The following is a 15368-nucleotide window of genomic DNA, read 5'->3' as shown; positions in this document are numbered from 1 at the left end:
GTCACAAACAAATCAGACATTGATGGCAAAGTAGTTCACTCCGTGGCATTCGCAGGTATCCATTTTAAGAAATACTAAGCGCCCCTAGAGAGGTTTTTAAAGTTCTTTCTTTTGGTTAAGGGCTTCGTCACACACCATTTTTCTAACACTGTGTCTCTCCAAAGAAATATCAAGTTTGTGGGCCATTTCTCCATTCAGACCTGTAAAAGCTGGTTGTGAATATAATGATAAAAGCATGCTATTTTTAACAACAAGTTGTATGATACGTTTTTTGAAAGTATCTGCCATCGTTGTTACGTTAACTTTGTCACTGACAAAATATTTTTACTGACTCCAACTCCACCTCCACCCAAAATTGTTTCCAATTCTGACTCCACAGCCCTGGAGTTAAGTCAAAATAAATAAAATAAAAATAAGTTCTATGGTAGTGTGGGGATTTTTGCCTCCACATCATAGAGGTGCAAACCCCTGTGGTTTTGATGGTATTCATGGTTTTTTTTGACTTTGACATTGAAGAGATTTTTCACCCAAACAAGATGCATTGGCTAGGCATTCGTGGATATCGCTGGGTCCCAAGGTCGTGCGTCTAGCTGTGATGGATACCCCAGCAATACAAAAAGAGGTTTTGAAGCAATCAAAGGCGGCTTGGATTAGGTATTTATCACATTCCTTCACATCCTGAAGAAAGGGAGGCACGAGTTTTCTGGTGTCTTGAGGTAGGGAGGTCAACATGCTCTTGGCTTTTCCCAGCAGCAGTTCATGGTAAAGGATGAGCTGGTACTGGTCAATAGCAGTGTGGGCATTTAGAGCAGAGCTATAGAAGACCCTCTAAGGTCTAATGCTCTTTCCCTGGTGGTGCACTGGAGTAGGAGCAAGTGGTTTTACAATTTTTAAGGCTTGATTGCACAATGATAGACTGGTACAGAGTTGAGGTTTTTCAGAGTTGGAAGCAGCATGAACTGGTATTTGTTTATCCAAAGCTTTATTTTAGTCTTGTTGGTTATTGACTGATTAGTGTCACTCCCTAGGAAGCTGGATATCGCTTTTGACAATTGCTCCTAAAATTTGAAATACCATTCTCCAAAATGCTTTTATCTTACTACACTAACAAATATGAATAAAGGTTCCTCTTTGGCCACAGTGAAGCCAACTGTAATTTCTCTCTCTCTCTCTCTCTCTCTCTTATATGTAGCTTTTAATTATTTTGGGATATAATACCAATGAATTAGTAATTTATACCCATTTTCTATCAAGCTATTTGCAATAATGTTCTTAGACATTCGTTAAAGGTATTCCTGCATTGAGTTTCATTTAGTTCAAACTCTAGGTTTCTCTTCCATTTGATTAGGTTTTGTGCTAGGTGGGACAATTTCTGAAGTCCATTGCAGTGCCCCCTAGGGTGCCCGGTTGGTGTCCTGGCATGTCAGGGGGACCAGTTCACTATGAATGCTGGCTCCTCCCACGACCAAAGGGCTTGCATTTGGTCATTTCTGAGATGGGTGTCCTTGATTTCCATTATCGCCAAAAATCAGAAACGATGAAGTCTATGGACGACCATCTCTAAGGACGACCTAAATTTCAGGATTTGGGCATCCCCGACCGTATTATCGAAATGAAAGATGGATGTCCATCTTGTTTCCAGTGGACATGGAAGGGGGCAAAGGAGAATTGCAGGACATGGAGGGGAGGGAAGGATAGGGGCAAAGGAGAATCGCTGAACATGGATGGGAGAGGAGGCCAGAGGAGAATTGCTGGACATGGATGGGAGGGAGGAAAGGGGAGAGAGGAGAATCGCTGAGCATGGACAGGAGGGAAGGATAGGGGCAAAGGAGAATCATTGGACATGGATGGGAAGGGAGAGAGGAAAGTTGCTGGACATGGATGGATGGACGGGAGGGGAGGGCAGGAGAAATACTGGACATGAATGGAGGAGAGAGAAGACAGGAAGGAGATGCACATGGTTGGAGGGGAGGGTAGAGAGGAGAAATGCTGGACATGGATGGAGTGGAGGACAGGGAAGAGAAATGTTGGAGGGAAGGAAAGACAGAGGAAGGAGATAAACATGGATGGAGGGGAAGGGAGAGAGGAGAAATACTGGACATGGATGGAGGAGAGGGAACGGCAGTGGTGTACCAAGGGGGGGGCGATCCGCCCCGAGTGCACGCCGCTGGGGGGGTGCCGTGCGCCATCAGCTTCGTTCGTTTCCATGCTCCCTCTGCCCTGGAACAGGAAGTAACCTGTTCCAGGGCAGAGGGAGCATGGAAACTAACAAAGCTGATCTGCGCGCGGCACCCCCCCCCCCCCAGCAGCGTGCACCTGGGGGGGTGTCCTTTTGCCAGGGGGGTCGCGCTGCATCCGGGGGGCGGGGCGCATCGGCGATCTGCCCCGGGTGTCAGCCCCCCTAGGAACGCCACTGGGGAACAGCAAACACAGAAGAAAGCGGACCTCCACAATGGAAAAACCAAGAAAAGAACACAGCGAAGGTGACAAGATGGATGACGCCAAACAAACTTCTACTGGACTCAGAAAAAGGTTCACAGCAAGAGTTTATTCTTAAAAAACTGGACTCAATTTTGTATATATTTATGATAAACTCCCCTAAGTGATTTATGTTGTGGAGAATACCTGTATGGCAAAGTGCTATTGGTTCTCATAAGGAGAGTCTTGTGCAAACACTGGATGTTGTTAGAGAAATCCAGTGTTTGCTGTACATGGATGGAGGTGAGGGAACACAGAGGAGGAGATGCACATGGATTTAGGGGAGATGAGAAATTCTGGACACGGATATAGGGGAGGGGAGAGAGTTGAAATGCTGGACATGGATGGAGGGGAGGGAAGAGAGAGGAAGTGAGATTAACATAGATGGATGAGAGGGAAGAGAGAGGAAGTGAGATGAACATGGATGGAGGGGAGGAGAGAGGAGAAATGCTGGACATGGATGGGGAAGAGAGGAAGGAGATGCATATGGATGGAGGGGAGGGAAGAATAGGAAGGAGATGCATACTGACGGAAATGAGAAAGAGAAAAGAGGAGAAAAACTGCACATAGATGGAGAAAATAGGCAAAAACTGGATCCACTCTATACCTCCTCCAGTCAAGCCTGCAGAGGACCCAGCTTTTACCTATGGATGTAGAGCTAGAAATGAAGAAGAAAGGAGGAAAGTAAAGAAATAAATGGAAAGGAAGCCCTGGAAACGGAGTTAAGGGAACCTACATGATCAGAAAAACAAAGTCACCAGACAACAAAGGTAGAAAAATCATTTTATTTTCATTTTAGTGTTTGGAATATGTCCAATTTGAGAATTTACATCTGCTGTCTTTTTTTGCACTGGGTATAGTGGAGCTGAAACAGCTTACAGAAATTATTTATAATGAAAAAGAATCACAAGTTTTTTTTTCTCCTGTATAGTATTTTCAATGATACCTGTTTATATGCACCATGGTTGGTATAAGGGGTGTGGCTACTGTGGGTGTGGCTATCATATAGGTGGAGTCATATATGGGGATCCCCACCCATAATGAGTACCGGTACCTTTTTTATTACAAAAAAAGTACTGCTTACCTGTAGCTGGTGTTCTCTGAGGACAGCAGGTCGCTTATTCTCACATGCTCTCCCACCTCTTTTAGGAGTTGTTTTTGGTTCTTCAGCTTGGAGAAGAGATAGCTGAGGGGAGATATGATTGAGGTCTATAAAATCCTGAATGGAGTGGAACAGGTAAACGTGAATCCATTGTTTCAAAAAGTATAAAGACCAGGGCCTTGCCAACACAGTAAGCGGGGTAAGCACCGCAGGGGGGCGCTGACATCTGGAGGGTGCCACCGCGCCATGCTTACCCTCGCCACTTACCGCAGCTCCCGGACCCCGACAGCAGCACTTTTATTTAAATTTACCTCCGACGTTGTAGCAGCTGTGTAGCATCAGTGAAAGCGCTGCCGACGTCTCCAGCCTTCCCTTCGCGCTCGTTTGTTCCCTCAGTGTCCTACCTTCACAAGGAAATGATGTCAGAAGAAGGCGGGACACTGAGGGAATGAACGAGCGGGAAGGGAAGGCTGGAGACGTCGGCAGCGCTTTCACTGACACTGCGCAGCTGCTGGCACGATGGAGGTAAATTTAAATTAAATACAAGAAACCAGACTCAGAGGGCGGGCAGGTGGACATGGGAGGGCAGGGGAGAGAGGAGAATTGCTGGATAAGGAGGGATGGAGGAGGGAAGGGCAGAGAGGGACATGGATGGACATGGATGGGATGGCAGGGCCCAGGGAGAGAGGAGAAATTGCTGGAAATGGAGGGGAGGGAAGAGAGGAGAATTGCTGGATATGGATGGAGGAGGGAAGGGCAGAGAGGAACAAGGATGGACATGGATGGACATAGATGGGAGGACAGGGCCCAGGGAGAGAGGAGAAATTGCTGGAAATGGAGGGGAGAGAAGAGAGGAGAATTGCTGGATATGGATGGAGGAGGGAAGGGCAGAGAGGGACAAGGATAGACATGGATGGGAGGGCAGGGCCCAGGGAGAGAGGAGAAATTGCTGGAAATGGAGGGGAGGGGAGATAAGAGAATTGCTGGATATGGATGGAGGAGGGAAGGGCAGAGAGGGACATGGATGGGAGGGCAGGGCCCAGGGAGAGAGGAGAAATTGCTGGAAATGGAGGGGAGGGGAGAGAGGAGAATTGCTGGATATGGATGGAGGGGAAGGGAGAGAGAAGAAATGCTGGGCATGGATGGAGGGGAGAGAAGAGAGAGGAAGGAGATGAGATGAGGGAAAAGGGAGAAAACCTGCACATGGATGGAGAAAATAGGCAGAAGCTGGATCCACTGGACAGTCTGCAGAGGACCCAGCTTTTACTTACAGATGTAAGGCAAGAAATGAAGAAGAAAGGAGGAAAGTAAAGAAATAAATGGAAAGGAAGCCCTGGAAACAGAGTTAAGAGGACAGATAGCAGCAGAATCAGGTACTGGGCCAGCATGATCAAGTCACCAGACAACAAAGGTAGAAAAAAATCATTTTATTTTCATTTTAGTGTTTGGAATATGTCCACTTTGAGAATTTACACCTGCTATCTTATTTTGCAATGTATAGCAATTTGTTTCTAAGAATATTGCTGACAATTCCTGTCAGTGTAGCAAGTGGTGAGCGATCATTTTCATGGTTAAAAATAAAAAATTATTTGCGATCAAGTATTTTGCAAGAAAGGCTTGTAAGCCTTGCCATGATTGCTATTGAGAATGATATATGTGCCCAGTTAGATATCAAAGATTTAATTACTAATTTCGTGAACATGAAAGTACGAAAAGCTAAGTGGTTGTAAACCCTCTATTTGTTCAGCAATCCCACAAAGATGCACTCCATCTTTCAGCTCCTATTTCCTTTGCATCTTGTGCCACACGGGGGGGGGGGGGGGGGGGGCGCCAACTGATAGTCTGCAGGGGGGCACCAGAGACCCTAGGCACGGCCCTGACAAAGACTAGGGGGAAACTCCATTAAGTTACATAGAAGCACATTTAAAACAAATAGGAAAAAATATTTTTTCACGCAGCATATAGTTAAGCTCTGGAACCCATTGTTAGAGGATGTGGTAAAAGTGGTTAGTGTAGCTGGGTTAAAAAAAAAGGTTTGGAAACATTCTAGGAGGTAAAGTCTATACGCTGTTATTAAGGTAGACATGGGGAAAGTCACTGCTTGTCTCTAGGGTCGGTAGCATAGAATCTTGCTACTTCTTGGGATTTTGCCAGGTATTTGTAACCTGAACTGGTTGCTGATGGAGGCAGGATACTAGACCTTTGGTCTGACCTAGTATGGCAATTCTTACATTCTCATGACATTTTGATACTGTTTTTTAGGAGTGGATGATCTAATCTACCCTTTGTGATTTTAGGATTTTTGATTTGAATATGATTTCTCATTAATCTGTTTCTTGCTCTGCTATTGAGATACTATTTTGTAGCATCAAGTTGTCTTTATGTGCATCTAAATAGAAACTATTTTAAGAATTTTTGTACCTAGATGCAGGGCAGTTCTCAGCCAGCAGGTGGGGATATTACATAAGGTAATGAATGCTGGGTGTGGCAGTAGAAGACATTATGTACTGAGTTACCCTTAAGAAGTGCCAATGAACACTGACACACAAAAGGAACAGAACAAGAATCAGAAGCTGAACAAGCAGCTTCTAAAACAGCTGATAAAGTTCCTCTTCTATACAAGCCTCTGGTTTGATGCCTACTGACATCAGAGTTTTGGTATTTTCCTTGGACTTCTTAGAACTGTAATCCCTTAATCCTTCTTGCATCTTTATAGGCATAAAAACATATTAATATAAACCTCTAGAGGTCTCATTAGATTCTCTCAAGGATTTTTATTTTACTTTTATGGTCTTTTTATCTTCTCACAGTTTCTGTTGAAAGTGTGTTTCCCTAAGATGGGAACAGAATGGTTCTTTTTTTAACCACATCTGAAAAAGAAAAAAAGGCAACTCTGTTCTCTATCAGCAATGCCAACCTGATATTGGGATCATGCCAAGGCTACTCCCAGGCTTTAGCTTGGTCCAGATTGGTGTAATGTTTTGTTAAAGATTAACTCCAAAGGGGAATGGGGTAGATGGATTTACCCTTGACAGATAACTGGGGTGGGGGATGGCAGATGCAAAGACTCTTTACTTATATAGAGATATCAAAAGCTGAGTCAAGCCAGACTTCAAAACGCATTACACTGTTCAAAAGCAGTCTAAGCTTGTGTGTCCTTCCTGTGTCAGACGTTTTGGGATAATTATTTAAAATACACTAAGGCATGGGGTCTGTCTCTTAATATCTGGTGGGGTGCACCCTATTGGGTCCTAAGCCATCCCTCCAACTTCTCAGTCATCCCACTGATGTATACAGTAAAGCCAAAGGCCATGCAGATGAAAGGATATCCCAGTGGACATGTGGGCTGCAGGGAGACTCTGCATAGTCAGCAGTCAATCCAGTGAAAGGGAAAATATTTCACCAGCTGATAGGTAGCATCACCAATATCTTTCTATGTAGCATCTCTGTGCCTTTCACTGCAGCACAGCTATAACTGGGGCTTTTTTCTTACTCCCTTTCTCTCCCTCTTGGCAATTAGGGTCCCAGGCAGTTCATAAAAAGTTCCCTGGCCCAGTAACACTGAAACAGCCACTGTTCAGAACCAGAGTCTATGAGAGACATTTGCCTGTTTCCTTTTCAGAAGGGTAGTGTTTAAATTCTAGCACAGTGATTTTCAATCTTTTTCATCTCACAGCACACTTACAAGGTGCAAAAATTGTCAAAGCACACCACTGGGATTTAACCCATACCCACCTGTCCCACTAAGATCCATTCCATCCCTCCCATCCATCCCCACCCATACCTGTAACCTCCAGAAGTAGTTATTTCATTTAACTATGCTACTGAATTACATTAGAGCACCAATAGACCTGCTACTGGGAAATTGGAACAAGATGGACTGTTACAGATTCCTACATAGACAACACATGCCAACAGAATCCTTCACCTCAGCTGCAGATGCAGAACATGACTCTCACCTGATACAAAATAGGGAACTGCAAAAAACATGCAGACAAAAACTGAAAGCAGAGATACCAGTCTCTTCATGTCGTGGAATACCAGAGAAACAGAAAGAAATACATATCCTCCTGTACAGTGCAATCACCACAACAGTAATACTTCACTATAAACACTCTAAAAAATTATATATTGTGATAAAGTCACATCCAGGATAGTTGGGTTAAGGCAGTGTCAGTTTGAAATACAAGTCCCAGAAGGCATTGCAGGCAAGGAGCCAGGGGGTGAGATGAGGAACCCGGACTGGACTCCTAGCTGCAATGGGGGAAGACATGGGTGTAAGCTGGCAGGACGTGTAGATGGGCTGCCACTAGGGGGAAAGAGAGTTAGGAAACCCTGTGTGCAGGAGCTCATCATTAGTCTAATGCTTAACTCAGCTGGTATGGGTGTGGGGGAAGCTAATGGAAGGAGAATGATTGGTTGTGAGAGAAGAAGCCAGGGATTGATTAGGCAGGTGGGAAGGATTCCCAGAAGAGAGAAGCAGTTGCAGGCTGAAAACCCTTGGGTAAGAGAGGTCCCTAAAGTACTGAAGCAGGCTGAAATCCCTTGGGTGTGAGGAAGTCCCAAAAGTATTTGCAGACTGAAAATCCTTGGGTAAGGGAGGTCCCTAAAGTATTGAATTTACCAGTGAAGCTGATGCAGGGTGAAATCCCTTGGGTATGAGGAGTCCCTAAAGTATTGAACTCTCCTGAAGGTAAAGAGAGTAGAAGGTAGAAACTGCTGCTTTGTGACTGAACTGTGATGATGAACTGAAAGAACTGCTTCTATTTGGAATTGAACTACTATTTATTGTGCACTGGCTAAAGAGCCCAGACTGGAGCTGACTGTGAGCCTGTATTGAATCCTGGTATGTGCTGATAGCCTACTGCTTAAAGGGGACTATTTGCCACACACTTTCAGGTGGCTTATATGTGCTTAAGATGGAAGGTGAATGCTGCTGTTGGAACTGGGTATCAGGTCTACTAGAAACCTGCATGGAATAAAGTCCTTAAGATTGAAGTTGCTGGTGGACATTTATTTCTTGACTGTACCGGGAGCCCTCCCTACTGTCACTCAAACTTTAATTTTAATGATTATGTTCCAAAAAATTTTCATTTAAATTGTACTTAGCTTCTCATCTTAATTTCATGTGCTGCCTGTCTCCCCTCTTTCCTTCCCTTCCCTTTATGTGCAGCATGTCACCCCTCTCGCATTCCCTATATGTGCAACATTTTCCTCTGTGGTATTGTCTCTCCTCCTCTCCATCCCTGTTTCCTCCTGTGGGTCAAATATCTTTTCCTACCTTCCTCCTCCCACCCCTCAGGCCTCTCTCTCTTCTCCGCCATGATTCTACAAATGTTATGGTTGCCAGCAGCTATTAGAGCAGGCCTTCATCCGGCTGTCTGCAGCCTTTCCCTCTGCTGTGTCCCTCCCACGTGGCAAAGGAAGTTGCGTCAGAAGGAAGGACCCCCAGGGCTGGCCAGAGGAAGGTCTGTTCTAATAGCTGCCAGCAACCACAAAGTTTGCAGAATTGTGGCAGGGAGGAGAAGGGTCTGAGGGGGTGGGAGGAGGAAGATAGTGAGGCAATGCCTATGACCTGGAGGGGATTTCCACAGACTCCGTGCCACACCTGGGGAGCAGCCATGGCACACTGGTTGAAAAACGAAGTTCTAGTGCTATATGATTGTAAGATTTTAGTGATTCATGATGAGATACACTGAAGAAACAAAAGCTATCAGTTTCCTGAATACATGGAAAATTAATCCCAAACAGTGGAACAGGAAATATTTTAAGGCTTCTATGTCATAAGAAATGGAGCCTTTCTGGTTCTTAATATGCCAATATGGATCACTCCGATCTAGAGAGAGAGAGAGACAGACTGGTATCATGTCACACTTTTTCGTATGCTGGCTACCCCCAGGAGCTCATAATGGAGGGAAGATATTGATGGGGACAGGAGCAGTCTAGGCTGTAAGCTTTTCTTTAATCACAGCTCAAACCATGAGCTTCGATGCACCTTTCCAAATTTAACAGGAAAATGGAATCTTATAAGCACACTGGCTTACTAGCTTGTCGTACAAATGAGGGGGTGTTAATAGTTGGCAAGGATGTGAGTGGGAGGACTGGGAACAGGGAAGAATTCCATGCATACGACAGAGCAGCATTTGAGCTATGAAACCATACATGAGAATGGTTATGTGAGGACTGGCAAAGGGGTCCTTATGTCCAAAGAAGGCAATGTTTAAAAGCTGACTCTCTTTCTCTCTTTTTTTTTTTCTTTTTTACTTGGTCTGTGGGATGCCTGAAACAGCTCACATTCTAGGAAGGAATGCCCCTATAAATTATGCACCTCTTTCTAAAGAATGCTTCTTCCTGAATGGGTACCCCGATAATTATACACAGTTTCTTAGGGAACACTGCATCCTGGCAGGACACCCTGTAATTATACCCTTTTTTAGGGAGCCTTGAATCTTGAAGGAAACCCCTGTTCTTAGGGAGCACTGTACCCTGAGGGGCACCCCTGTAATTATACACACTTCCTTAGGGAGTCCTGAATCCTGAACAGCTACTCTACACGTATACAGTTTCTTAGGGAGCCCTGCATTCTGGGGGAAATCCTTGTAATTATATACTACTAGTAAAAAGGCCTTTTTCTGTAGGCAAGGAAACGGGCCTTAGGCAGGCAATTCCTCCCCCCCCCTCCATGCTACGGCCCCCTTGAACCCTCCCTTCCACGAATCTGTCGTTCCCCCCCCCCCCCCCCCCGTTCCGGTGAAAACTGCCCCCCGCCGCCGCTGCTGCCGTTGTTGTGTTACCTGTTCTTACAGCCGAAGTGTTGTTCTTTCCTTCCCGTTGGTTCTTCAATCATCTTGTCGGGACGTTCTTCTGCATGCGTCTGACGTCAGACGCACGGAGTTAAACTTTCTGAGAAGATGATTGAGGAACCCACCCGAAGGGCAGAACAACACTTCGGCTGTCAGCATAGGTAGTGCACAACAGCGGCGGGGGGTGCGGTTTTCGGCGTTTCGGTGGGGGGGATCGACAGGTTCAGGAAGGGGGTGGGTTTCGAGGGGGCCATAGCGTGGGGGGTGACAGCTGATTCTGAGGCAGTAGGAGGAGTAGGGAAACACGCTGCGCGTGTTTCCCTACTCCTCTCCTTGCCTTGGAATCAGCTGTTTTGACGTCATTGACGTCCGTGCGTGTCTGCCTCGCAGTCCACCTGCAGCCAGGGAGCCACGGTCCCAAGCATAGAACGTTGGAGGTGAGAATTATTATATAGGATTTCTTAGGTGGCTACCATTCTGGAACACTGGTTGTCAACGGAATTCGTGCTCTCGGATCATGCGGGGCCCTTGAGTCTGGAACGGTCTCACTGCATGGGCTATATTCAAGATGGACACCAAAGTCCGTGTGTGGTAATTATTAAAGTGCACAACTACAACCACAAGGTAGAGCTTTTATGAGGCTTTCAGCAAAAGAGAGAGTCGCTGAATTATAAAGGCCACTCTGTCAAGATTTTCCAAGACTATTCTCTATCTTTACAAGGGAAGAGACATAAGTTTACTCCACTTTGTGCAAGTCTCCATGAGAAGCATATTTATGCTCCTGTACCCAGCCCTTCTTAAGATCTATACCAATGATCATTGGAGCACTTAATGACAATGTTGGAGAAGCCCAAGCTTTTATTGCACAGCTGCAAAATATAAGTACATAAATACATAAGTATTGTCATACTGGGTCAGACCAAAGGTCCATCAAGCCCAGCATCCTGTTTCCAACAGTGGCCAATCCAGGTCACAAATACCTGGCAAACTCCCCAAAAAGTAGAAAACATTTTATACTGCTTATCCCAGAAATAAGCAGTGGATTTTCCCCATCCATTTTAATAATGGTCTATGGACTTTTCTTTTAGGAAAGCCGTTCAAACCTTTTTAAAACCCCGCTAAGCTAACCGCCTTTACCGCAAGAGGACACCTGAGTTGTAGTTTTATTTAAGACTCGGAGGTATTCATTTCAGATTGTGTATTACTCTGTTTTCCTTTGATCCTTATTGCTTGTTGCTTCACATCTGTTGGTTCTGTCTGATGTGCAGACATGGTTTGTGTCTGAATTTTCTTTTACATGAATGTTCCCATCATCTATTAAATACCACTGGGGGTGCAAGAGGGCGTGGGATCCTGCTGCATATAGTGTTTTTCGTCTCCACTACTTTACCATGTGGTGGATTCTATAGAAGTTACAGAGGGGAGAAATGGTAGGGAGAAAGTGGGGGGGAGGGTGACCGCACCGTATTTGGTAATGTGCAGAGTACCAGAATTCTTTGGTTTGGGGGGGGGGGGCAAGGGGGGTGAGGGGGAGGGAATTCCTAGCAGAACAGGGTAGTGTACTTGATATGTCCTTTTTCAATTATTTACTTCCTCAACTAAGACTGTGGAAATGTCCTTTGCAGCAAGTGGGAGTGAATGGTTCTTTAAAAGCCTGGATAGAGGAAGTGGTCAACATAATGCTATCCTGGGGTGAGGGCTGGGCACTGTGGTAATTTGAAGTTGTCACTATTTTTGGTTTGGATTTCTTGTTCGGTGGAACTTTCGGTGAGTAATACTTGTAAAATTGTCTTCTGGAATGTGGGAGGCATAACTTCTCCGATAAAGACATCCAAAATTTTAGTAGTCCTAAATCGGGGGGGGGGGGGGGGGGGGGGGGGAGGGGTATACAGATATTGCATACATTCAAGATACCCGGCTCACTGATGCTGAACACCAGGGCAGGTTTTTTTCTGTATCTTCTGGGGCTGGGGGGGGGGGGGGACTCACTGATGCTGAACACCAGGGCAGGTTTTTTTCTGTATCTTCTGGGGCTGGGGGGGGGGGGGAGGATATTTGGTCCTTATTTGAAAAACTTTGGCTTGCTCCACTAAGATGCTGTATGCTGACTCTCACAAGAGATTATTATTAAAACTATAGGTGCAGAGCAGAGAAATATACCTACTGGGGGTCTATGAGCCCACCCCTTTTGATCCTGCATTTTATCAACAGCTCTTACATCGTACTCTACCTTATTCAGACAAACATCGCATGTGGCTGGAGACATGAAACTAGTGAGGAATTCATTAGTGGACACTAAGCCCTCCAGGAGTGACCTTGGAGCCGGGAGGCTGGGACACGGGATATTGACCTTTTTTGCTACTGTTAATAAATTGATGGTGCTCATTACACCCAAAAGAGCTGGACTTCACTCTCGCACATTCCTTAATCTCCATTCCCCCAACTGTAAAGGCCTAAAATATAAACTAATGCACGCATCAACCTTTTCCTATATGAGCACGCAACTCTGGAATGCATTGCCACGCAACCTAAAAGCGACCTATGAACTGAACAACTTCCGCAAACTACTAAAGACCCATCTCTTCGACAAGATATACCACAAAGATCAAAACATGTGAAATTCCCACATATATCTAGAAATGTTAAGAATACCTTTTGTTATATCACTATCATGTATTCCATTACCATGTAACCCAAAATCCTTCTGTAACACCAAATGTCAATTCTCTTCTCATCTCCACTATCCATGATGTATTGTAAGCCACATTGAGCCTGCAAAGAGGTGGGATAATGTGGAATGCAAATGCAATAAATAAAATAAATAATAGATCTCAAGCACATGGCACATTGTCATGCCTTGATTTATATATTTGTTAAGAGCAACCTCTTAGACGCGGAGAAAGCTTTTGACACCGTTTCCTGGTCACATTTGTTCACTGTCCTCTCCAGGATGGGTCTTAGTGGACGGTTTTATGATGCAATAGTCCTATATAATAATTCTCACCTCCAACGTTCTGACTTGCTGCCTGGGACCGTGGTTCATTCCGAGTTGGTCTGCTAGGCTCCGTAGATCAGGCTGACATCACCGTGGCCATTATGATGTCAACTTCAGAACCCGGGGGGGGGGGGGGGGAAACTTGCCTCACAGCTGATCCATGTCCAGAGGAGGGTCGCTGGACATGGGTGGTTGGGGGGGCATGGGAGAGAGGAAGGTCGCTGGACATGGGTGGCTGCAGGGGGGGCAGGGGGTCGCTGGACATGGGTGGCTGGAAGGGGGGCAACATGGGTGGCTGGAAGGGGGGCAGGGGAGAGAGGAGGGTCGCTGGACATGGGTGGCAGGAGGGGGGCAGGGGAGAGAGGAGGGTCGCTGGACATGGGTGGCTGGAGGGGGGCAGGGGACAGGAGGGTCACTGGACATGGGTGGCAGGAGGGGGGGCAGGGGAGAGAGGAGGTTCGCTGGACATGGGTGGCTGCAGTGGGCACAGGGGGAGAGGAGGGTCGCTGGACATGGGTGGCTGCGGGGGGGCAGGGGAGAGAGGAGGGTCGCTGGACATGGGTGGCAGGAGGGAGGGCAGGGGAGAGAGGAGGGTCGCTTCTTGCTGGCCTCCCACTTAGTCACCTCTCCCCTCTCCAGTCGGTTCAAAACTCTGCTGCCTGTCTCATCTTCCGCCAGGGTCGCTTTATTCATACTACCCCTCTCCTCAAAACCCTTCACTGGCTCCCTATCCGTTTTCACATCCTGTTCAAACTTCTTCTACTAACCTATAAATGTATTCACTCTGCTGCTCCCCAGTATCTCTCCACACTCGTCCTTCCCTACACCCCTTCCCGTGCACTCCGCTCCATGGATAAATCCTTCTTATCTGTTCCCTTCTCCACTACTGCCAACTCCAGGCTTCGCGCCTTCTGTCTCGCTGCACCCTACGCCTGTCCTGTTTCGGTTATTGGTGAGCCCTTAGGTTCCCTGAGGCCCCGCAAGACCTCCGAGGACAGCCGCGCACCCCGAATCTTCACCCGCGGCGACCGCCGTTCACCAAGGGTTGAGCCCCCAGCTGCAGGCGGCCAGCAGGACTGCTGGAACCACGGGGTGATGGCCGGCCTGGCTGGTAGTCAGCAACACAGTCTCTGAAGGGCAGCTAGCAAGGACGGCTAGCACTGAGGAGGAACACCGTCTCTGCAGACAGCTAGCAAGGACGGCTAGCACTGAAGGGGAACACAGTCCCTGGAGGTGGCTAGCAAGGACGGCTAGCTTGAAGAGGAACACAGTCTCTGAAGGTGACTAGCAAGGACGGCTAGCTTGAAGAGGAACACAGTCTCTGAAGGTGGCTAGCAAGGACGGCTAGCTTGAAGAGGAACACAGTCTCTGGAGGTGGCTAGCAAGGACGGCTAGCCTGAAGAGGAACACAGTCTCTGAAGGCTGCTGGCAAGGACGGCCAGCAAGTCAAAGGAACACAGTCTCTGAAGAGTCAAGCGTCCCAGATCCGTGGCGTCGGCTTCTGACAAAAGAACCGGAAGCACTGGACTCCTCCAGTCTGTCCGTTTAAATTTAGCGCCAATCCGCCCCTCCCACGGAGAGAGAGCCAATCACCTGGTCCTGGCAGACGACAGGAGGCTCGATTGGCCGAACTGCCATGCAGGCGGAGTCCTAGCGCCGGTGCTCCAATCCGGCGCGAGGGGGCGGAGCTTCTGCGCTGATCCGCCCCTAGCCAGGGCGATGTCGACGCCGGAGCCGCCATCTTGGCCGGCGTGCTTCCTCCTCCGAGGCCGGCGTTCGCCCCAGCGGACCGCCGGCCTCGGTCTGACCCGCGGCAGCATTGGCTGCAGCGGAGGTCCGTCTCCGCCTCCCTGGATGCTGCGCCGCCCGAGGGCCATCGCCTGCCCCAGCTGGGGCACAGGTAGGAGCGGGAGACATGACAACGCCTGGAATAAACTTCCTGAGCCCCTATGTCTTGCCTCATCCTTGGCCACCTTTAAATCTAGACTGA

This window comes from Microcaecilia unicolor, chromosome 2, assembly GCF_901765095.1.
Source record: "Microcaecilia unicolor chromosome 2, aMicUni1.1, whole genome shotgun sequence".
NCBI classification, from domain to species: Eukaryota; Metazoa; Chordata; class Amphibia; order Gymnophiona; family Siphonopidae; genus Microcaecilia; species Microcaecilia unicolor.
Note: the sequence above shows the minus strand (reverse complement) of the source record.